This window comes from Rhagoletis pomonella, unplaced genomic scaffold, assembly GCF_013731165.1.
Source record: "Rhagoletis pomonella isolate Grant_MI unplaced genomic scaffold, Rhpom_1.0 Rhpom_scaffold_00006, whole genome shotgun sequence".
Lineage (NCBI taxonomy): Eukaryota > Metazoa > Arthropoda > Insecta > Diptera > Tephritidae > Rhagoletis > Rhagoletis pomonella.
The window spans coordinates 48,560,598-48,584,572 of record NW_023458560.1 but is presented as its reverse complement, the minus strand read 5'-3'; the positions used below and the strand labels follow the sequence as shown (position 1 = coordinate 48,584,572).

Sequence of the window (23,975 nt, the reverse complement as noted above, 5' to 3'; positions counted from 1 at the left end):
GAAAATCCCGAAAAGACACAGAAATTACCGATAAGTAAATCACGAAGAATGCCGAAAAGGTCTGAAAAATCCTGAGAAAATCTTGCAAAATATCAAGAAGTCCCGAAAATGATGCAACATTCAAAGGTAGAATTTTATCTTTCATTAAAAACAAAACAAAAAAAAATATATTTTCCTGAAAATCCAGAAAAATCCCAACAAGCCCCGAATATACTGAAAGCTCTCGAAAATCTAGAAATATTCCTGGAAAATTCCGAAAAATTTCCAAAAAGTAAAAAAATCTAAAAAAGGTTCTGAAAAAGTGTCGGACATTGACTCCGAATTGTCTGCTCTTCACTAAAAGTATGAGCTAGTTCAACAATAACAATCACAATGAAGGTACATACACACAAACTGGTGCTCTCTTTCTGCCCAGTAATGTAGTTTTTTTGGTTCTTTTTTTTTGCTTGTCAAATGAATGCCAAAGCAGCTGGGAGTGTTTTTTTTCTTGTATGAAAATAAAGGCTTTATAAACGCGATAGAGAATGAAACAAAAAAATTACAAAATTTTGTTAACTACTGTTTCTAGGAAAGCTTTTGAAGATATGCATTTTAGTGTATGGAAAATAAAATTTGGGCGTGTTTCTAAATCCAATAAATTTCTTAGGAATCTTAAGCTGATTTTAGAAAAAATAGTCTTCAGGATTGAGGAAAGGCAAAATCATTAAATTACGAAATTCATGTTCTGCGAAAACAAAATTTTAATTCAAAACATTTCCGGAATGCTTTACAATGCGATCAAAAGACAAAGAGCTTATGCACGGCTGAATAAAGAGCATTGTTTATAAACACGTACATTGATGCACAACAAAAAACTTAAATTTTATAGCTTTAGCTGAATAAGCTTATTACTGTGCTTTTTCCGCCGCTAGCTTTCTGTATTACGATATTGGCAAGACTTGCGAACACTTGTTGGTTGATTGAAAAGCACCAATTACAATGTGTATTTATGTGACTTCATATATACTTACGGTGACCATATTTATGAGAGCCGAATACGGGATAAAAAATTATTTTGGAAATTTTTTCCACACTGTTTTGCCTGAAACAGTATCCTTATAGTAACATCACAAATTTTAAGTCGGTAAGGCTTATCACCAGGGAACGGATTTTATTCAAATTGCCTTTTTTTCTGCTAACGAGATAGAGCATATTCGATTAAGAATGTCCACGATTTAGCTTTCCCTGATTCCATATATACGCATTTGATGTTGCCTTTTTTAAGATATTTGCCTTTTTTAAGACATTTGCCTTTTTTAAGATATTTGCGTTTTTTTGCCTTTTCTACCTTTAAAAAAATGATTATAGCATTTACAATTTTTTTTTAAGATTAAAAAATATACACATTGCCCATGCGGCTTATAGAAGCGCAGAGACCTCTTGCCAAATTGGTGTTGGAAAAATTCAAAGCCGTTTTCTCAGCTAACGAAGGCTTGGAGACAATAAGGGGTGTGGATAAAATTGTAAAGGGCGAGGAAAACGCCCTTATTCCTGATAATATGAACGTTTCAAACGTTCCATGTTTAAATTGGGCGTCGCTTGTATCAACTTACGTCGAGCGAAAATCGAATGAAAATTCTACCACAAAACTTCAAAATGCATCTTGTGGTTCAGTGTTACTAGAACTATACAGATTAAAGTTTTGTGAGTTAGAAACTCGAAAGGATAAAATAGTCAAAGATTCCAAGTACAAATTTTTCATATAATGAAACTAGTTCATAGTTTTTCTCTTTTTACTTGTAATATAAACATTTCTAAAATAAATGTACTTTTTGATTGTTCTTCGTATTTTCTGTCTTTTTTAGTGCCTTTTTCTGCCTTTTTCGCTATTTTGTTTTGCCTTTTTTTGCCTTTTTTGCAACACCTAGTGCCTTTTCCTGCCTTTTTCACTATTTTATTTTGCCTTTTCCAGCCTATTTCGTTTGTTTTATTTTGCCTTTTTTATAGGTTTTTAGGTCCTAAAAATCCGTTCCCTGCTTATCACTAATTTTTGGCAGTATTTTTTTTACGGTGTTGCGCATTTTTGTCATACAAAGTAAGTATGTTCGACCATTCTTTTTGAAAGGCAGCACTTGCCACTCGCACTTTATTATACCTACTAAATTTTAATGAGTTACAAAGCTGCAAACCAAATTAAAAGTTTGAAATTTTGGCAAAACATTACAGAACTAATTTTTTATAGTTTTTTGCACAAAGTTGGAATTATATGGAAAAGAGCTTTACTTTCATAAAATAAATAATAAGCATTAAATAAACTAAAGAAAAATAGCCAAAACTTACTAAAATGTCGAGTCCTAATTTCTATTTTGGCCACTGTTTGTATTCCTCGATTCGAATCACAGGCATTCAGATTAGAAGATAATAACTGTTAATTAAAAAGTTACGATTACATACAAACATCACTTAAAACTCGTTCATAGGCCTGCCATTTTAATGAGCTGTTAAGGCGTCGGAATACCGAATACGGAACAAATACAGGACATTAAAAGAAATACAGAACATTTGGCGTCCCGTATAAAATAAATAAATTACCTGGACAATGGGCCAAAAAAGAGGCGTGTTCCGTATAATACCGGACGGATGGTCACCGTATATATACTATACATATATACACGTATGTATGTGCTAGGCATACAAACAGAATGAATGCAATTACTGAATACTGCAGCAAAGCAGACAGCAACAAGTGCGAGCTTTTGTATTGAACATTTAGCTGCAGTGGTTGCCAAATTGGAAAATTGAATTTGTATTTTTTCATTTCTAGTGTATGCTTTATACATTGATAAAAATGTATTTCTTGTTATCAGGGGTTTTTTGAGTAAATATGATTTGAAATGCGGTTTCTGAGACTTTATTTATTCGAAGGTATGGCATACGTATGTATGTATTTTTTGCGTCACATAATATTTTCAAATCGGATAAAAAGTTAAGAAAACCATTCTAAATATTCATTAAAATGTGGCCGATAGTCTTTATAAAGTCGAAATAAGATACTATAATCTTAAGATTTAAATGTACTTTTCGTCTTGAATGTTCTCCTGAAATTCCTACAGGTCCCGAAAAGATCACTTATCATGCTGAAAACGAATAACCGCGCGATCCCGAAAAATTCCGTAAGATTTCGAAAAATAAATCACTAAGAAAAGTAGAAATAGTCCCCAAAAGATCCTAAACGATCCTGCAAAGTTTTCACTAAGTTCCTAAAAAATAAAACTCCGATATATAATACCGAAGAATAAAAGTTCTGAAAAGATCCCAAATTACGTATTATTACAGTTCAATATAATTACATAAACTTCGGCAAATCTTATCGATAAGTCGCTTGTGAACAATTCCACTTGAGATAGGAATATAAACACGTAAAATATGATTAAAAAATATACTCAATGTCGCACGTAATTACACATGTCAATGCGTGTACTACTTGAACTAATCTCCACCGACGTACTACTTCGGTTGAAAATGTATTTTTATTTTTAAAACAAAACTAAACCACAACATAGGCAGTGCTCCTAGCAAGGCAGCGGGAAACCGCAAATAAGCTAAGAAATTTCGCCCACACTACAAAACAAGTGCAAAGAAACCCTGGACGAAAGCAACCCAAACAAAGCCGAATAGGAGGATAAAAGAAACTGTCAAAACTGGAAATTTTTTTAATACTCAATTTTCCGATAGGAAACGTGGTTTTATTGTTTTGAATTGTAAAAATCTATGACTTACAAAAAGAGTAAATAAAAAAATTAAAAAACGGGGATTTTTGTGAAAGCACATATTAGTGGATTTGAGTGCTTTTGAAGTTACTCGAGAATTGTTAAAATCGGCAAAGCCAAAGTAGTGGTTCTCTTTGTTCTCTACATCGCACAGTGGGATTTTGGCGGAAAAAATTAAATTGTTTGAACACTCAATTCTCATATTTGGATGGATATAGGGAATATTTGAATAAGAAAATTGCAATATAACCTTTTAGGAAATTGACAATTTTATAGAAATCAAGTACTTTTTAGGCAAAAAACAAAACCGACTTCAATTTTCATATAAAACTTTACGTTAATTTTTTCACGATCTAATAATCCGATCTAAACCAAATTAGTATGCGACCACCTGTTAGGTACCGATTTGCCTTTAAAAAAAGATTTATAGATATCGGTTGACGTGGGTCAAAGTTATGCGGCAACATACATAAAAAAAAAATCCGACGAATTGATAACCTCCTCCTTTTTTGAAGTCGGTTAATTAAAGTAATAAAAGTCAGAAGAATTTAATTCAACCCAAGGCATATCAAACAGGCAGTAGCATTCGAGCAAAACATCATTTGTTGTTGCTTCTGGTATATTAAATGTCAAAAAATAGTCTAAATTTTTTAAATATCATAGTGGGCGCTGTGAAATATAAACAAAAACTAAAATACAAAAAAATTAAAAATTGGTGCGAACCAATTGGGCCCAATAATCAGCGTTTATGCTCCTGAGTTAAGCAAACGTTGCAAAAGCTAATGTTTCCTATAAGAATTTTTGTGAAAAAAAATAAAAATATTTGACAGTTTAGAGATAAAATTTTTGAAAAAAGTAACTGGCCTTTATTTGGGACTTTTAAGGTAACCTCATATAATAATGATGACATATATGGTATTGTTAAGCCATTTTTGAGGTTAAGTTTGCATGAAAGGTATGCATGTGTTAAAATAAACCGTTTACTCCCATTTTTTTTATGTTTAATTCTAATTCTCTTTTTATGGCCTTTTTAAGGCGTTGCTTAGGTTTTATAGGAGGTATGCTTTGAAATAAACCGATTTCTACCACTTTTTCAGGGTTCATACTTAACTCTATTACAAAAAATATGGACGAAATTTCGCAGTCATATGTTTATTCTTCGGATCGCTTTTTATGGCATGTTAAGGCTTTTTCAGATAAGGTTTGTCAATACGTAGATTCTTTTGGAGTTCGCATACAACATTTTTACAAACACGTGGACAAAATTTCGGAGCCATATATTCATCGGTGCACTTTTTATGGCAGTTTTAAAACTTCTTTAAGGTTAGGTTTCTATGGAAGGCATGCTTTAAATAAATATGTCATGCCAATTTTTTGATTTTTTGGTTTGTGACCATAAATATTGCATACAGAAATTTTTTTAAATTTTTTCCAAAAAATATATGAGGCTGTACCACTGTGCATAGTGGTGGCACCCAATAACTACATAAAAGAACAATTAGCAAATCACTTGCAACGGTGAGCAATTTCAGCAGCGAAGAGGAGACAGACTTAGAAGCAAAGCTTTCGAGCAACACTCAGCTGAGCTCAGCTGGAGCTGCTAAGCTGAATGTCTGGATAATGGGGATACACGCGAGAACCGTGTCAAACGAGTGAGTGTGAGAGAGCAACCGCGTGGAGCTTCATATGTACATACATACGTACATAGGTATGTATGTAAGTGAAGTAATGGAGCAGATAACGACAACAACTCGCATGCTTTTGTGATCGCATGGCTAGTTAGCACCAATCGGCTTCAATTCCTTGCTTTCGATAACTTTCACAGAGCGACAGCAACAGCCCAAACAACCACGATAGCTGCAACGATGCCAACATTGCTGGCTACGACTAACGCGACTGGTGGCGGCTCTCTGTCCCCATCTCCAGCGCTGGGCCAAACAGTTCGCTTCCAGCACTCTTCAAGCGCGTATCGGTTTTGAAATATATATTTTGCTCAAAAATTTTTTATTTTTTTATTCTATGTAAATAGTGTAAAGACGCCGTCGCGACACAGTCACGAGCGTGTAAACAATCATTTTCAAGAAACAACAATAAATTTACAAAACTTAATATATTTGTGTACTTACTTGACTTAACTTAAGTGCTTACTTACATACATATTTGCTTGCTTGCGCACTTACATATATAGTTAAATATTTTGATACTTCATAAATATGTTCGACATGTGTGCAAGCGTAGTACTTGCCTAAAAAAAAGTGCAATACTATTTTTTGGTTCAAATTAGTTATAACCAAAAAGAGGTTTACAAGTTTTTGCAGCAGCTACTCGAGCAAAAAAAAGTGCAACTTTGTTGTTTCATCTTTGTTTTTTATTGAATGAAACTCAATTGAACTTAATTGGAAAAATAAAGTGCTGTTAGTTTTGCTTAAACAAGTTGCGGAAGGAAAAGTATAACGCTTGTGGTACTACATACATAGTTACACGCCTAAACCGCAGAGTGAAGCAAAAAGAAAACAAGTGCAAATTATAGTAAATACAAGCTTGGGCTTGAGCCGCTTGCAAACAAAAAAAAAACAGAAATCAAAAGAAAATAAAAAAATATTTATTTACAAACCTACTTTGAGTATTTCCTAGTTTGTCCATGCAAGGCGCGTACATGCAGTTGCGGGTAAACAGTGTTTAAATACCACAACAACAACAACAACAACAAACAAGCCAAACGTAAACAAACCAACGGGCGTGACAAAAAGGGGCTCCAAATAAAAGGTATGCTGCTATGAATGAAGAGAAATCTATTTACATGGAACCAAAAAATGAAATGAAAAAGTTGCAAAGTTAAAAATAATTAAATAAAAAAATTTATAAAGTTACGTACTTTTTAATTAAAAAAAAAAAAAAAATAATAATTTTGGCCACCCAATTTTACTTCTCGAAGAACGTGGTTTCAGTTCATCAAGGAAATGCAGGCGTTTTTATCTTTAGGAGTTAGCGCCCTTTCATCACATCACATCATCCTTTTGTTTTTATTTATTCTTTCAACTCATCACAGTCTTTCGAATGACAAAAGTTTTGCGTAAGACAATTGTCAATGCTGGTATCTATCTTGAAAGCTCTTTTCAGTCTTTCGAAAGACTAATTGAAATATCGGCTAACGAGAAGGTCTTAGCGTGATTCTCTCTGTCTTTTTTAGCCATCAATTTTCTAAAAATTTAGTGAAATTAAAAAAATATAAAAGTATATACGGGGCGTTCCATACCAAAATGGACGGGGTTCACACTTCATGTGTTTGATTTGTTTGAAGTTTTTAGGGTTGATGGACAAACATAAATAATAAATTAAAAAATGAAATTTGAGCTTGATTAATATATTTTTAAAAACTTTACAGCACAAAAACAAAAACAATTCGATTTAATAGTTTTCCAAATAACTCGAGAACGGGGTGAGGAAAAAATTTGAAAAAAATCACACATACACACATCAAAGTTCTCTAAGAAAAGTTATATTTTTTTAATTTTTTTTTGTTAATTTTTCAAATACAAATTTTTTGATAAAAAAAATTAGTTTTTGAAAATATGCCATCTCAAAAAAAAAATTTAAAAAAAATCACAATGGTAGCTCTGAGTGTTGCGCAATATTTAAGTATAGTATTTTGGGGTGCACTCTACAATAATTTGAGTTATGATTTTTTATTTTTACACCGAAGTTGGGTAAAATGAGAACATTACAAATTTGCAATTTTTTTTTTGGAGTATGCAGTTTTGTAGCTCATTAAATTTTAGTGTAATAAAGTGCAAGTTTTAAGCTACTGCAAAATTGCGTTGATTTGTAATATTTTTTATGCTGACGGCTTTTTGCACTTTTCTTTTATGGAAGAAAACGCGCAAAAACCGTTTTCAAAGAAAATTCAAAAAAAAAATTAACGCTCCGTTTTCGAGATATTATTTATGTTTATCCATCCACACTAAAAATTTGAAACAAATCAAACACATTAAGTGTGAACCCCGTCAATTTTGGGATGAAACGTCCCATATACTTTTCTTTTAAAAACAACAATAAAATCTAAAAACCAAAAGATAATAAAATTAAAAAGAAAAGAAACTAAAATAAAAAATAAGTGCCGGATTCACAGTGCTTAGTTAAACGTTTGTTAACTTAACCACCAACACGAGTTTAACGATGAATTTATATTCAGAGTTACATAGTTAGTTTTCTATTCAAATTTGAAATTCGTTCCACAAAAAAAAATTTTATTTCACAAGAGTTTAACTATGGGGGGCATGCTGGTTTAAACTTTTGTTAACTGAGCGTTGTGAATATGAAAATCAATAGTTAAACTCTTATCAGTGGTTAACTACGCACTGTGAATTTGGTCCTAAGTCCCGCAAAATTAAATGACATTAAAAAAAAATATCTATTTTGATCTTTAAAATAACATAACCTAAAATAAAAAAAAATAAAAATAAAAAAATGAATTAAAACAATAAAATAGGTTCCTAAATCATAAATTAAATAAAAAATATATTTTCGTTTTAAAACAATAAAACCTAAAACTAAAAGAAAATTAAATAAAAACAAGTAAAAAAGTGTAAGTTGGGGCGGAGCCGAACATTAAATACCCGACGCAAGTATTAAATATAGTTCATTCAGCTTTTCGAAAACTACCGTTACATGGTAAGCATAGTAGTTTTACCCCTATTTCTAACAATTTCGATAACAATGTTACTTCTTTTCAAGGGGAAGGCATTTCTGAATTTTACCGTTATATGAAAAGTGGGCGTAATTTTAGTCCGATTTCAAAAATTTTCAACATTTTGCTTTTATGTGGCAAGTACAATAATTATACTGGTACAAGTCGGTGGAAAGGTTACCGAGATACACATATGTGGTCATAAGTGAGCGGTACCACGCCCAATTACCAACATTTTAATATAAGCGAATTTTTTTGCTAAAAAAATCATTGCAAATATCAATTTTGAATAAATGAGCTTCAGTATTTACTGATTTATCGAAGATTTCATATTTCCCTAAATGACCATTATATGGGATGTGGGCGTGGTTATTGTCCTTTGTTTCAAAAATACTCAGCCGTTTGGTATGTTGTACCAAGGCCACAGACTGTGCCAAGTTTGGGAGAAATTGGTGGAGCAGTTACCAAGATATACACTTGTAATCATAAGTAGGCGTGGCTATGCTCATTTTCCAAAAATTTATAATATTTTAATTTTTCGTCTAAATATGATTGTAAATATCAATTTTCAGTGAATAAGCTTTAGTAGTTACTAAAATATCGCCGTTCTCGTATTTCTGAAAACTACCGTTTTATGTGAGGTAGGCGTGGTTTCCGATTTTGCCCATTTTCAATACCATCCGTCCTACGCTAAAAATAAGTACACATACCAAGTTTCTTTGAGATACATATCTACATTTTTTTAAAGTTATAATACCCTTGAGCACTAGTGCGCTCGGGCATAAAAAATAAAAAAATAAAGAAATAAGAAAGAATATAAATTTCTAAAAATTAAATGAAACTAGAAAAATGTGTTTCGTTTTAAAACAATGAAATCTAAGAATTTAATGAAAGCTAAATTAAAAAAAAAATTTTAATATGTTCCTAAAAATTAAATGAGATTAAAAAAATCCTTTTCAAATTAAATAATAAATAAATTCAAAGAAAATTAATTTAAAAAAGAAAAAATTGTTCTAAAAATTAGATACATAATATTAAAAAAATTTCGTTTTAAAACAATAAATTCTAAAAATTAAAAAACAAATACATTAAAAAAGAAACATTAAATTTAATTAAAAATATGTTTCAATAAATTAAAGGAAATAAAAAAATACTTTCTCTTTTAAAACAATACAATCTAAAAATTAAATAAAAAAATAAAAAAAATAAGAAGATAAAATAAGTTTCTAAAAAATTAATTTAACACGTATTAGGGTGGTGCAGCATATATGTATGTGTATTTTTTTCTTTTTATAACAATAAAATCTAAAACTTAAAGAAAATTTAATTAAATAATAAAATAAAATATGAAGAATTAAATTATTATTAAAAAAATATTTTTCTTTTTAAAACAATAAAAAAATCACACAATTAAAAAAATCTTTCGAAAATACTATAATCAAAAAATTAAAAGAAAATCAAATAAAAAAATAATATAAATACCAAAAATTAAATTATATTAAAAAAATATTTTTAACACAATAAAATCGAAATAGGTAATATAAATAAATAAATTTAAAAAGAAAATCTTGAATTAAAAAATTTATGTTTCTAAAAATTAAAGCAAATTACAAAAAATTAATTTTAAAACAATACAATCTAAAAATTTAACTAAAAAAAGAAAAAATAAGAAAATAAAATAGTTTTCTAAAAAATAAATGACATTAAAAAAATATGTCTATATTAGGGCGGGTCAATTTTTTTGACTATGCGCGTATAGCATAGAAGGATTCTACGTGTAATTCTAAGCAATCAATTTGGAGTTTGCCAAATTGCGGAAATAGGTTTCCAAAAAAATTGTGACAATTTTCACTGTTGCGCCCTCTGATGGAACTTTCAACAAAAATATAAATAGATTCCTCATACCAAATAACCCATTATAGCATGTTTTTAAACAAAAATCGCATAAACATTCTTTCGCGTAATTACTTCGGAAAAAATCAATAGCGATAGACCTATACTATTTTCGCAAAAATTGTACTATTAATGTATTATGGAACGAATTTCCGACAAGAACAAATAAGGGCATTATTAATTGAATGCTTTTTCGGTAAATACCGAGATCTCATATGATCACTTCTGTATTCGCCGCTTATTTATTATAGGTACCTTATTTATTTCTCTCCACAGTTCGCTTTTATTAAAATTTATGAACATGGAAATGCTGTTATTTATCGCTAAAAAATTCCGAACACTTGCTAGCTAATAAATTCCATTCAAGTAGGTATCTATAAATGACAGAAGCAAAAATTAGTGCCTAATGCAGCACTTAAAATTTTAATGTATTACTTTAAGTATTTCATTAGAAATACAGGTCAACTCGCTTAAACGGGCCAAGCACAAATGGCGCCTTTCCGCATACCCACAAGGGTTGGCTACTTAAAGAGTAAAAACTTAGGTGAAACTGGAAATTAATTAAGAAAAATTGAAGCAGTTAAGCGGCTTAGGTATGCAAACGAGGCATACTTAAGCGGGCAGTACTGTATGAACTTCAATATTTTGCATTTTTTTCTGTAAGCCCGCCTCTTTCTATACCTTTCATGATTATGAAATGGTACTGTAACTTTGGTCCGATGTTTGTAGGTACCAAATGTTTATAAAAGGTATAGCCAAAGATAGCACTATCCTAACTTGTTTTATATTAATTTAATGTTTTTTTTTTCACCCAATATTTGCAATAATTTTCTTGTGCCACTCTGCATTCTCTCTCGCTGCCTTTAATTGTTATTATCACCTTTTATTGGAATTCGTCACATTTTTATATTTTCTGATTTGTTAATTTTTTATTGTTTTCCTCTTTTTATTGTCATTGCTGTGCAATCATGTGACCACATGCCACAATTGTGCGACGCAAACATGACAACCGCAACGCAGTTCCAGTCCTTTGCCCCTCTTTTGTGTGTTCTGCAGCGTGGTACGCTCCTCCTCCTACGCCTCCAACGCTCTAGAACACACCGCAACGCTTTTGTTAATACTCATTTCAGTTGGACGCTATCTCACACCTTGGCCGCTTAACTGATCAAACGTGTCGCGCTGTCAACACAGTTACCTACTACATAAACAAATAAGTATGTAACAAACTACCGAATGCCATTATTTTGAGAGAAATATTTTTTCATCAAATGGAATAAAAGCGTAGCACGAACGAAAAGCGGATACTAAAAATAAAACGCTAACAAAATTTGTATACAAATAATTGGCAAATAAGCGTTTTGCAAGGCGTGTGTAAAAATTGTTTGTATTTTCGCTTCAGAGTTTTTGTTTCTTGGGAGTTTGCTTTGAGCCGCTGCAGCGCTGTCTGCCATCGATCATGCGAAAATTAACCGCGCAAGAAAATATTTAATAATAACCGCTTGGCGGTTTATGAAAGCGTCAAATCTGAAGTTCTGAACACATTGAAAACGACAAGCTACCTACCACAGCTTTCAATTTGTCATCTTTATTATCTAAGCGCTTTGTCGATGGCGACATGATTTCTTTGAACGCGGCAGCGACATCATGAATTTGTATGAGTTAGACATAAAAGAAGAGGAAGAACCTTATCTGTCGCCAGAAAAATAGAAATAGATCTAATCTGGCCACAACCACAGCCGTCGCGTAGCCCGGTCGTCGCCAAAATACAGCTGTGGTTTGTAGCTCGTCGTTTTCATTGTGTTCGGGCTAAAAGCCTCTTAATTCACTTTAATCCCTCGTGAACAGCAACGTGCCAACGGCGAATTACTGCCACTCTGACTGGATTGGCTGTGCGGGACTGGACTGGACTAGACTGCTGTGCTGCTTGCCTGCAGTGTCGCAAGTGCGACAAGTGTGCTTTTCATTTAGCCTAGCGCTTTCATTTGTTACCTGCCCAACATACTCGTAGCTACATAACGACTGCCTTTTTGATGGCGGTGATTTATGATTTTCGATCGTACAATCGTTACACCGCATATCGCTCGCTAATTTCTTGATTTATTGCCTAGTTATTCCTATATTTTTCCCCTGTTCTTCTTTTGGTTGTTGCCAATTAAAGTGTCATATCGAAATAGCTTAACAAAAGATTTTAAAACAGTTTTTACAAAGATTCAATTGGTTTTTATATTTTTGTTATAAAGTAAAGTAAAGAAAATAAATAGGCAAATATATAAAAGGCATGTAACTTTTCAACTGTTTTTATATATAGAAAACCGGGGTGTGACTTTAGTTTAAGAAAATATTTTAAAAACCTCCCGCAGGAATTCTATTGAAAACTTTGAACCCACTTATAATTTTTTTTATATCGCAAAATTCTCGGAAATATCGTAAATACCTCCGTGGCGACGATTTGAATGAAAACATCAATAGGAAATTAATTGGCGTTATTTTAACGAAAAGAAAACTGAAATTCGCTAAGCATGTCTGAAGATAATTGCAACTTAGTGAACTGGCATTTTCAAACCTGATAAGCTATATCTCTAAAGAGATTAGTTATATCTCTAAAGCTGTTCTACTTTCATAGAACTTGATTCCATATTCGGATTCAGGAGGAAGTTGTACATGTTAAATAATTGTCATTAACCCAGTGTTATCAGATTTAAGTATGCATATAAAATTCATTTCTTAGTGATATTCGTGTTCGCCAATTTTATAAAAATAAAATACATGACATTTAATTTAAGTAAACGTTTTCCACGCTAGTATATCATTTAAATCAAAGAATTGTTTACATTTAAAACATGATGTTTTCGATGTTGTCGTTGCTCTTTGGACGCATTCAAATCGCAGCTGACAGCAATTTTAAAGTGTCGAAGATGAGGAAGAAAACTAGTATCTATAACAATAAATTCAAAGAAACAAATTTTGTGGGTCAACTCAGAACTTCATAATACGCATACAAACCGAATTTCAAGTTGATAATATCAAAAACAAAAGAGTTGATTAAGTCCGCCAAATCGGGTATAAGGCGGCTATATGATATAGTGTCTCGAACTGAATAAAAATTTTGTTGTTCAGCTCAGAACTCTATTATCAGATTTATCTAAACCGAATTTCGGGCTGATATCTTTATATTTAGACTTTATAGCTAGAGATATAGCTATTTTAAGAATGGTTTTACTTAGTTTTTGGGTTATTTTGTGATCATTTTCCGATTCTTCTGGAAACGTTTTTCGGTTCCTTTGGAATCGAGTTTAGGGTCTTCCGGAACCGATTTTCCGTCCTTTTGGAATCGAGTTTCGTTTCCGCTAGAACCGTTTTTCGGTTTTTGTAAGAACCGGACCGCGTTTAAAAGATCCGTTTCTCCGGCTATGGTTCCTCAGTTCTGTGCATCACTAATACGCATGCATTCTGACTAGAGATGGGTAAATTCGATATTCGAAGCTTCGATATTCGAATTTTAATCGAATTATAGCTCCAAAATGGCGAATTTTTAGAATCGAACTTTGTGTTGCTTAAATTCGGATAAAATCGAATTTTTCAAGAACAAATCGAATATCATCTTTATTTCCAAAAAAAAAACAACTCTTCAACTTTCTTCTTTCTGACTAAATTTGCCATCACTGTGTGTGGCACTCCATTTGTCTTAGGGATGCAAGTAAAAAAAATACATATTTTTCGATCTGATGCATCGGGACAAAAAATCTGTGTCAAGAAGGAACTGTTATTCCGAACTCAAATTTAAGAAATTTTTTGCAAAAAACTTTATTTTGTTGATTTTTTATTTTAAATGTTTAGAGGCTTTTGCGTTGGTGGCATGAAGCTTTTGCCTGAGAAGACCCCTAGTAAAATTATCCGGAGAATAAGTTTCTATAATATATCAATCCTCTAACGACTTTCCAAATTTGCTTTTTGCGGGATTTCTTGAAGTAAGGGTCAAATTTACCCTTTTAGGCGGGAGCTAATGGGTTAAAATTTGTACGAAAATATTTCCCATGAAATTTTATTATATATGTCTTAACCTTTAATTTCGCTCAGACATTCATTTTAACTATTTTTTCCACTTTTTTGAAAACTACTCAGGCCGAGACTTGAAAACTTTAGTAGGCCATTAAATAAAAATACGAGCTTACTGGATTGGTGTACTTTCAGAAAATGTTAACAAAGTCCGGGCTGGTTTCGGCTGTCCCACAGTGTAATTTGAGTTTAACTTTTTTAGACAGGTGGCCACTCTCTTCAAGCACCTCAAAAATATTTTAATTGTTGCATAGTATTTTAAGCACAACACTTCTTTAACTAAATTCGACTTTCCAAACAGTTGGCACCCCTTCTAAATGTAATTCAAAAATAAAGTTTATTCAAAACCATTTCGATTGATACCCATATTGGGGTAATTTATTTAACTTATGAAATAATTCGATTTTGATTTTCTTATATATGGCACAAAACTAAAACCATATTACACATCTACAGGGCAATCACTTTCATTTGACACCTACCTCCTTTTTGAAAATCGAAGGAAAGATACAGATTTTATGACTTGGTGTTAAATATTTAACGCAAACATCTCCGAACTCGATTAAGAAGTTTCAATTAAAAATTTTTTTGGAAAATTCGAATTAAATCGAATTGGCACCACCAAATTTCGAATCGAATAATCGAATGGTTGGGCAATGTTCGAAATTCGGAAAAAATCGAATTTCAACCCCCCACTACCCATCCCTAATTCTGACATACTTACAGGTCCGAAAAATCTCATTTATAAATATACTAATAAAGGACCTAAAATCATCCCGGAACGCCCTACATCAAAAGCTTAGCGTGCGAGGCACAATTTTTAAATACTTTGGATTGAAAGCTATTTATTTTTTTATTATCAACTTATTTTATTATATTTTTTTAATTCCTTTTATTTAATTAATTTATTTTTTCTCTATACTTTCGTCTTCTAACTACTTTTTACTTCCATAGTATTAATTTTTTAAATACTTTTTTTTTTGTTTAAATTATCGCTTTCCCATTGACTTCCATTAACCCCGCCTAAATCAATGCAGCGACAATCTGTACAATAACATACTTCCGATGCAAATTTTTGCACCCAAATGCACCCTTACATACTAAAATAAGTACCTTCTTCTGGTATATATACTTACGTATGTGCATACATAAGTATGTATATATGCAAGTATACGCAATATTGTATAGGTGCTTAATATACATATTTGCTTAATATCAGCTCAAAAAGTTGTTTATTAAAAAAAATGATGGCAGCCTTGCCAAGTTCAATGCATTATTGTTTGCAAATTTTGTAAGCCGAAAATTCTCAGTCATTTTGCATTTTATTTATTTTTTTGTTATTTTTTTTTCTTGTGCAATTCCGTTATTGTTGCACATTTTTATTTCGATTTTCTTAGCCGCCGTTAAACGACCCTTCATTTTTACTCATTCATTTCGAGCGTGTTTTTAAGCGAAGCGGTCACTTTAATATTTGTCCTAATTATAATAATATTTTCATAAATTATTTTTTTCATTTCAATGTGAAATTAACTGAACTGTGAAATTTATTTGAAATTAATTCGAGCGCGTTGTCGTGAACTTTTATCGTTGCATTTGTGTGAGTTAATCTAAAAAAAAAAGTTGTAGAGTCAGACGTTGAGTGTACTAGTGTACATTAAAAAAGTGGCGAAGGAGTAAAGGAGCTGTCAGTGAAATTATAAAAAAAATACTTCAATAGGTAAATATGTATTTTAAACCACAAATCGTATTTCACCTTTAGGTATAGGTGTTCCTTTAGTGTATATATTTAAATATGTGCACATTTTTTTTTGACGGGTAGGAAGCGTCGAATGCGAGACTTTAACCCACTAAACCTTCTACTGTGACGTCCACTTTACCCTGGTGAACATATGAGTGTATAGTCATGTGAAAAACAATGGGGCCACGTTATTTTGACTAGTTTTGGCTATCTTTTTTTGTTTGTTTAGTGCTAATAATTTTTTTACAAAAAATGCAGCTCATTATCTGACAAAAACAATAAAAGTCCTGATTTTAAACTTTGTAGAAAAATTAAAAAAAAAATCAACAAAATTTTACAACAACAACAAACTTTTTATTAAGAATTTTTAGAAAAAGTCTGAATATGCAGTTTTATAGTCCATTAAATTCTAGCAATTCTATAAAGTGCAAGATTCAAGTGACTAAGAAAGACATCGGGTTAATTTTTGATAATATTTTTTTTGCTGACAATTTTATTTTTTTTTGTATGAAATCTTTCTTTCTTAAGCTTGGAATTAATGGGCTATGAAACTACCCAAAATTTCTTAATAAAACGTTTTTGTTTTTGTAAAATTTTGAGGATTTTTTCTTTCAAAAGAGTCACAGAAATCTTAATATTTTTCCGAAATATTTTAGCAGAAGTCTTAAAATGTAATACATTTTGTGATTCCTGCGGCAAAACTCCTACTATTTTTTGGTGATGCACCCTAATGTACATATATGTTTTTTGTTAGACAATGAGCTGTATTTAAAAAACAAATTATAATAATAATAAACAGCAAAAGAAAAATAGCCAAAAGTGGTCAAAATGTCGTGTCCCTATTATTTTTCACATGACTGTATATTTCAATACATACTCTCATATACAACGGCCTTTATTACCTATTTTAGTTTCGCTATAAATACCTGCCAAAAATATTGCTGTAAATATTTTGTTTAAAACTGCAAAATGCTATTTGGCACATGTGTTTTCTTTATAGTGCAGTTGTACTAAATAATCTCTAGGTATTCGTCTACATAAGTTTGTATATACATACATATTTGCAATTACTATGTATTGCTTTAACTTCATTATCGAGTTTCAATCGAATACGTAAATGATGGCTTTGTAGCACTTGAGAAATTGCAGATAGCGAAATAGTTCTAGAAAAGAAAAAAACAACAAAACGCAAGCAGAATGTATTTTGCAAATTCTTCTTTGTACAACAGCTGGAAGAAAGAAGTGAAAATAGTAAGTGTGTGTGCGGCAGGGGAAAACCATACTAATAAGAGCTTACTGGGTAGCGGTTTACAAACAATATATCTGACCATTCTGATGACTTCGCCTTAACTGCTGTGGGCAAACAACCACAAGTTCTAAGCGAACTTATACCAAATTTCCGATGTTCTGCAGAGACCTGGGCGAAGGAGAACGGAATGTAGGCCAATACCGCCAATATAATTACGAATAACTACAAAATTCACCAATTCCAGCTTTATTAACTAAATGTTACACTATCACTGGTGGACCTTGAATCATTGTGTGGCTGGAGACTCACCAGGAATATCGATGTGAAAGAATGATCCAAAAAGTCCAGTGTTGCGCTATATATATGCGTGAAAAACTGCAAATTAGAAAACAAATAGGGCCTTAAACCCCATCTTCCAAGCTCCAAACTTTACATAAATTATACGGCAGATCTCTGCAGTGGCTGTAAAGCTACGTTCATTTCTATTGAGGCTGATAAGGGCTTATCTTACAGGGCGATTCTGGCTAAGATTGCTGAAAGTCTTTTGATAGACAATTGAAAGACAGTAGGCAAGATAGTTTAAAAGGATTTGTTTATTCTGGCACGAAATTCTTACAAAAAAAAAGCTCACTTGCCTACTTTCAGAGTGAAAAGCTCTTTTGATGGAAAGCACTTATATATCATTTTGATCGCGTTGCTCCGACACTCGCAATGGCCGAGTTAGGGCCGTTTTCTGAAGTAACCTTTAAATTTAAAGCTAACTTTATATTTAAAGGTTGGATTAAAAATAAAGCTATGTCTAAAGTTAAGCATTTATATTATCAGTTTTTGAGATATGTACTTCTTACTTGAGAAAACGGCCCTTAGCAAAGCACTTGCGGTCTATTCGAAAAATCCGAGGTCGAATCTTGCGGATTTTTTAAATTTAATTGTTTTTCTTTTTAATTGAATTTTCTTCTAATTTTTAATTGTTTGAATACTAAAAATATTTTTGAAGTGAAACTTCTTTAGCGGCGGTTGGTTGGTTGGGAGTAAATTGGCTAATTCAACGGAAATTGCACACGGAAATGGTGCGACGGAAATGGTTGGGGCTAAAACAAGTGCTTCTTGAGTGTATGCACATGGTATTAATTTAATAAAAACTTGCTAATAACAGGTTAAGGAACAACACTTAGAAAAAGACCAATACAAGAATGAAAGTGAAGGTGAGTACGTACATAGATAAAGAAAAGAATAAAGGCAAAGGTAAAAATAAAAACAAAAACAAAGATAAATGTAAGGAAAAAGATGAGGACGAGGATACCGATAAAATATGAAGATAGAGGAGGAAAGATTAAAATAAATGTACTTATAGAGAAAGAATATATGTAGATGTAGACACAGAGACTCAATCTGTGAACTATTTTGGAATTTTAAAGATTTTCGGGACTCTTGGCACATATCGATATAATAATCGATATTTTTATCGGTTTTATTATCGATATAGTTATCCAAATTTTTATCAATATTATCTATTTTGCTATCGATATATTCGAAACTTATCGATATAATAATCGATATTGTTATCGATTTTCTTATCGATATTTTTATCGATTTTGTTATCGATTTTGTCATCGATATTTTTAACGATTTCGTTATCGATATTGTTATTGGTTTTGTTATCGATATTGTTATAGAATTTGTTATCGATATTTTTATCGAATTTTCTATCGATATTTTTTATTAATTTTGTTATCGATACTGTTATCGATTATTTATCGGTTTTGTTATAGATTATTTATAGTTTGTTTGCGATTATTTATCGATTTTGTTATCGATATTTTGGTTATTTTTTGATTTTGTTTTCGATCATTTACCGATTTTGTTATCGATATTTTGATCGTTTTTCTAAGCGATTTTGGTTTAAGATTTTGTTATCGATTATTAATCGATTTTGTTATCGATTATTTATCGATTCTGTTATCGATATTTTTATCGATTTTGCTATCGATATTTTTTTTGGGTTTTGTGATCGATATTTTGTTGGATGTTACTATCGATTTTGTTATCGATAGAGTATAAAGATAACAAGTAAGAAAGTCTAAGTTCGGGCGGAGCCGAACATTAAATACCCGGCGCAAGTATTAAAGATATGTTTTCCACCTTGCCGAAAGCTACCGCTACATGATAAGCCGGGGTGTATACATTTTAAGTAAATTAGCGTCCCTAAATTTCGACATATTGAAATTTCAAGCATTTCTGAAATTTATTGTTATATGAAAAGCGGCCGTAATTTAAGACCGATTTCAACAATTTTCAACGGTTTGCTTTTATGTGGCAAGCACAATAATCATACCGAGTTTGCTACAAACTGCTAGAACGGTTAGCGAGATACATATATGTAATCACAAGTGGGCGGTGCCACGCCCATTTTCCAAAATTTTATCATAAGCGTATTTCTTGGTAAAGAATTGTTGCAACCATCAATTTTGAATAAATTAGCTTTGATATTTACTGATTTATCGAAGATTTTGTATTTCTCGAAATTACCGTTATATGGAATGTGGGCGTGGTTATTGTCCGATTTTAAAAAGTTTCGGCCATTTGGTATGCTGTACCAGGACCAACAACTGTGCCAAGTTTGGAAGAAATTTGTGCAGCGGTTACCAAGATATACTCATGTAACCATAAGTGGGCGTGGCTACGCCCATTTGCCAAAATTTTAAAATATTCTTATTTTTTCGTCTAAAACTCATTGTAAATATCAATTTTGAGTGAATTATCTTCAGTAGTTACTAAAATATCGCAGTTTTCGTATTTCAGAAAATTACCGTTATATGGGAGGTAGGCGTGGTTATTGTCCGATTTTTTAAATTTTCGGCCATTTAGTATGATGTATCAAGGCCAACAACTGTGCCGAGTTTGGAAGAAATTGGTGCAGCGGTTACCAAGATATACTCATGTAACCATAAGTGGGCGTGGCTACGCCCATTTGCCAACATTTTAAAATATTCGTATTTTTCGTCTAAAACTCATTGTAAATATCAATTTTGAGTGAATAATCTTCAGTAGTTACTAAAATATCGCAGTTTTCGTATTTCTGAAAATTACCGTTATATGGGAGGTAGGCGTGGTTATTGTCCGATTTCGCCCATTTTCAATACCATCCGTCCTACGCCCAAAATAAGTTCACGTACCAAGTTTCGTTAAGATATCTCAATTTTTACTCGAGTTATCGTGTGCACAGACGGACAGACGGACGGACGGACGGACGGACGGACGGACGGACGGACAGACAGTCACCGCTTAATCGATTTATTTTTTCATTCTGATCATTTATGTATACATTTGTCTATATCTATCTCGATTCGTTTTGCCTGTTACAAACAACCGTTATGTGAACAAAGTTATAATACCCTTGTGCACAAGTGCGCTCGGGTATAAAAATGAAGATAAAGGAAAACAGAATAACATAAATGTAATTAGAACGAACAGTGGTAGATAGTAGATAGAAAAAAGACAAAAAATATTACCTTAAGCCAAAGCAGATGTATGTACATATGTATGTATATTGGTTATGAGACAAAATATATATGTAACGTAAGTTTAATTTCTCCAGTGTGGCCTAGGCGCACTTACTTTTTTTATTCATTGCCTGGTTTCTGGTATTTAACAACTTAATCATATTATTCCACTAGCCGAATGACAAAGTGTTAAAATTATATGAAATTCTCTAATGAAAACTGAGAATCAAATTATCAATATTATGTGCTGGCTAACGAAATCTCTTCGCGTTGGGTAGTAGTATGCGCAAACATTTACATACACGTGTACATATCTATATATGTAGATATGTACGTTACCGAACCCACGCGACACGACCACAAGATGGCTTCATGGCGAACACACGAATTTCACTTTTTCACATAATTTCATAGCAGCAATGAAATAAAATCGCACTATTTATATTTTTTATCACTACTTGCACTTTTAATACTTTTGCGCATTTGAATACAATTATATAAATTATTTTAACACATTTGCACAATATTTTCCTGCTTATCGGACTAAACTCACACACCATACGAACTTAAATATTTCCGCGGCAAAAGTCTACTGAACACTGAAAATTAACCCACACTCTCAGTCCATCGCAGCTAGTTTGCAATTTCCAAGTACATATTTATTTTTCCAGGTCCTCACTTCGAAAAGAGTTAGAATGAAATTTGGAAATTTGGAAATTCAATTACCTATATTGATTTTGCGCTAACCGATTGCGCAGAAAAAAAAGCATTTCAGGAGCGGAAGAGTACGGAAAACGGAAATGAACTCTCACTCATAGAGAGGTGGAGAGTATGTAGGCGTTTGTGTTTTCGCTTAAAATAAAGACAGGAAGAGTGAGCTACATAGATATGTGTGTACATACATACATACACATACTTGATACAAGGGTGCATATGTTGACATACTTTCTAAATAAAAACAATTAAGGGACCGAGCAGTGCATACATATGTAGCAGACATCTGCAGCGGGTGCATGATTTTCGTGTATACTCGATCATCTAACAAAACCCGCTTTGCATCGTTCTCTGTATACGAGCAGAAGTATTGTTCGTTATCGACTGAGCTCAAGACGAACATGTTGGCCACAACACCCGATTGCTTTTCATACATACTTGATTGGGTTCGGGTGCTTTGCAGCTCAATATACCCGGGTGTTCGAGTTTCCACCCGAGTGTGCACAAAATTTTCTTGATTGGCTTATGACGTTTTTGTTTCTACAAAAAATGTTGCCTTCTCATCGCGGTGCTCTTAGTTTTTGTGCGTAGAGGGTAAAGAGAAGGTTGAATTTTTCGGTAGTTTGTTTAAGTGTACATTTAAACATTTCTTATATTTTTGCTCATACAAAACGCGGCATCACGACGCCTACATCCATTTAGGTATAAATGTGTGTAGATCGGCAATGCCCAAGCCCTATACACTCGGTGCACATTTATTTTTTGTAAAAGTACTTATGTACCTAAATAGTTTTAGGCTGTGTTCTAATATATACACACACAGCTTTCCACGCGAAACTATACGAAATAGATGCAAAAACATTTTTGTCTACTTCGCTTCTAATTGTTTCATTGCGTATGCACAAGCACAAAGCAACAACATTTTCGTATGCTTTGTGGGAACATATTGGCGCCAGTTACCTTCAGCGTAAATTTCTTTGTTGTCCTGCATTTTATCGCAATGTTCGGGTGTCCGTTTCATTGTTACACAAATTTTCGGGTTAGCTGCGGGTGTCCGAGTGTGGTGTTCGCTTGTGCTCAATTTATAGCGAGGGTGATCGAACAGACTCGTTCGTAACCAAAGCAGCTGTCGGGTATGCATCTCGATCGAACACATAGTAGCCGAGTGTGGCGTTCGCTTGTGCTTGATTTTTAGTGAGTGTGATCAAAAAGGCTCGATCATACTCAAAGCTGTTCTCTGATATGTACATATGTACATTAGAGTGATCCAAAAACAGTGAAGTCTGAATTTTAAAGCCACCACCCCCTAGGATTGTTCTATACCAAAAAATATACCCATATTTTTTGATTTTGAAATCAAAAAATATTTAAACTCGGAAAACTCTGGTTCTCTTCAGGAGACTTCCAATATTAATATCCAATGGTTTATTTAACCATATTTTAAAACTAAAGATCTTTTATTGGTCCCCCATTGTTTTTTGCTAGGGGTTTTGACGTACCTATAAAATATAGTTACCACGAAAAAAGGCTTAAATAAACAATTGGGTATTGTAATTGGGAAACAGAAGTTTTTGATCGAAAAGTATTGATTTGCAAGAATTTTATACTATTTCTACGAAAAGTTGTTTTTTTCCCCATATAAAATACATGGAAAACTTTGAGCGCTTTGAGTACTTCATAAATATTTTTTGGTTTCAAAATAAAAAAATAGGGGTATATTTTTTCGATATAGAATAATTCTAAGGTGTGGCGGCATTAAAATTCCGACTTTACTTTTCCACTTGCATTTTTAGACCACCCTAATATACATACAAACGTACGGTTATCCTTTTGTTGGCATCCAACGAAATATTTTTTTGAGCTGGAGCGCGGGGGGGAACACCTCTAACAATATTTTATTATATAGTTATGAGGTTTTCTTAAAGGATTTTTATTTTTCAGGCAGAGTAAATATTTTTTCCGCTATCGCTTAAAAATACTCATCAGTGTGAAAATTGCGTGAATAAGCAAAGAATATTCAATTTATTTCCATTTCCTTAGTGCTCTCTTCCGTTTTTTTTTTTTTTATCTCATGATACAAAACTTTAAGCGGAAACACGTTATTGCTCGCTCTCACCGCTTTCCAGCACAAATTCACTTCCGTTTCCCATACGTTCCTTCTGCTCTTATTTTGTATTTTTTGCAGCGTGATCTGATGCTTTAAAATTTTAAAGTAAAAGTACATACATACAAGCTAATTTAATATGAAAGAGTTTTTAAGTTCTTCTCATCGTTTTTACTCTTTTTAAATTGATGGATAGATGTTTTTTCCAGGTGAACAATCGGTCAAGATGTGAGAGGAGTGTAGGCTTTTTTCAGTATTCAGTGGGCATTTGCAGTGGAAGTT

At 32.4% G+C, this 23,975-nt stretch overlaps 1 protein-coding gene across 5 annotated transcripts in view; it reads left to right on the top strand.

Moving 5' to 3' along the window:
- The window catches only part of LOC118740857, a 534,289-nt gene that overhangs the window by 199,261 nt on the left and 311,053 nt on the right, over positions 1–23,975 (top strand). Inside the window, exon 1 of one of the 5 annotated variants that reach the window (XM_036472589.1) lies at positions 5,490–6,515. The exons of the other annotated variants lie outside the window; for them this stretch is intronic. The gene's annotated coding sequence lies outside the window, so the exon portion shown is untranslated. Of the gene's footprint in view, positions 1–5,489; positions 6,516–23,975 lie in introns of those variants that run through there. 5 annotated transcript variants of the gene reach the window in all.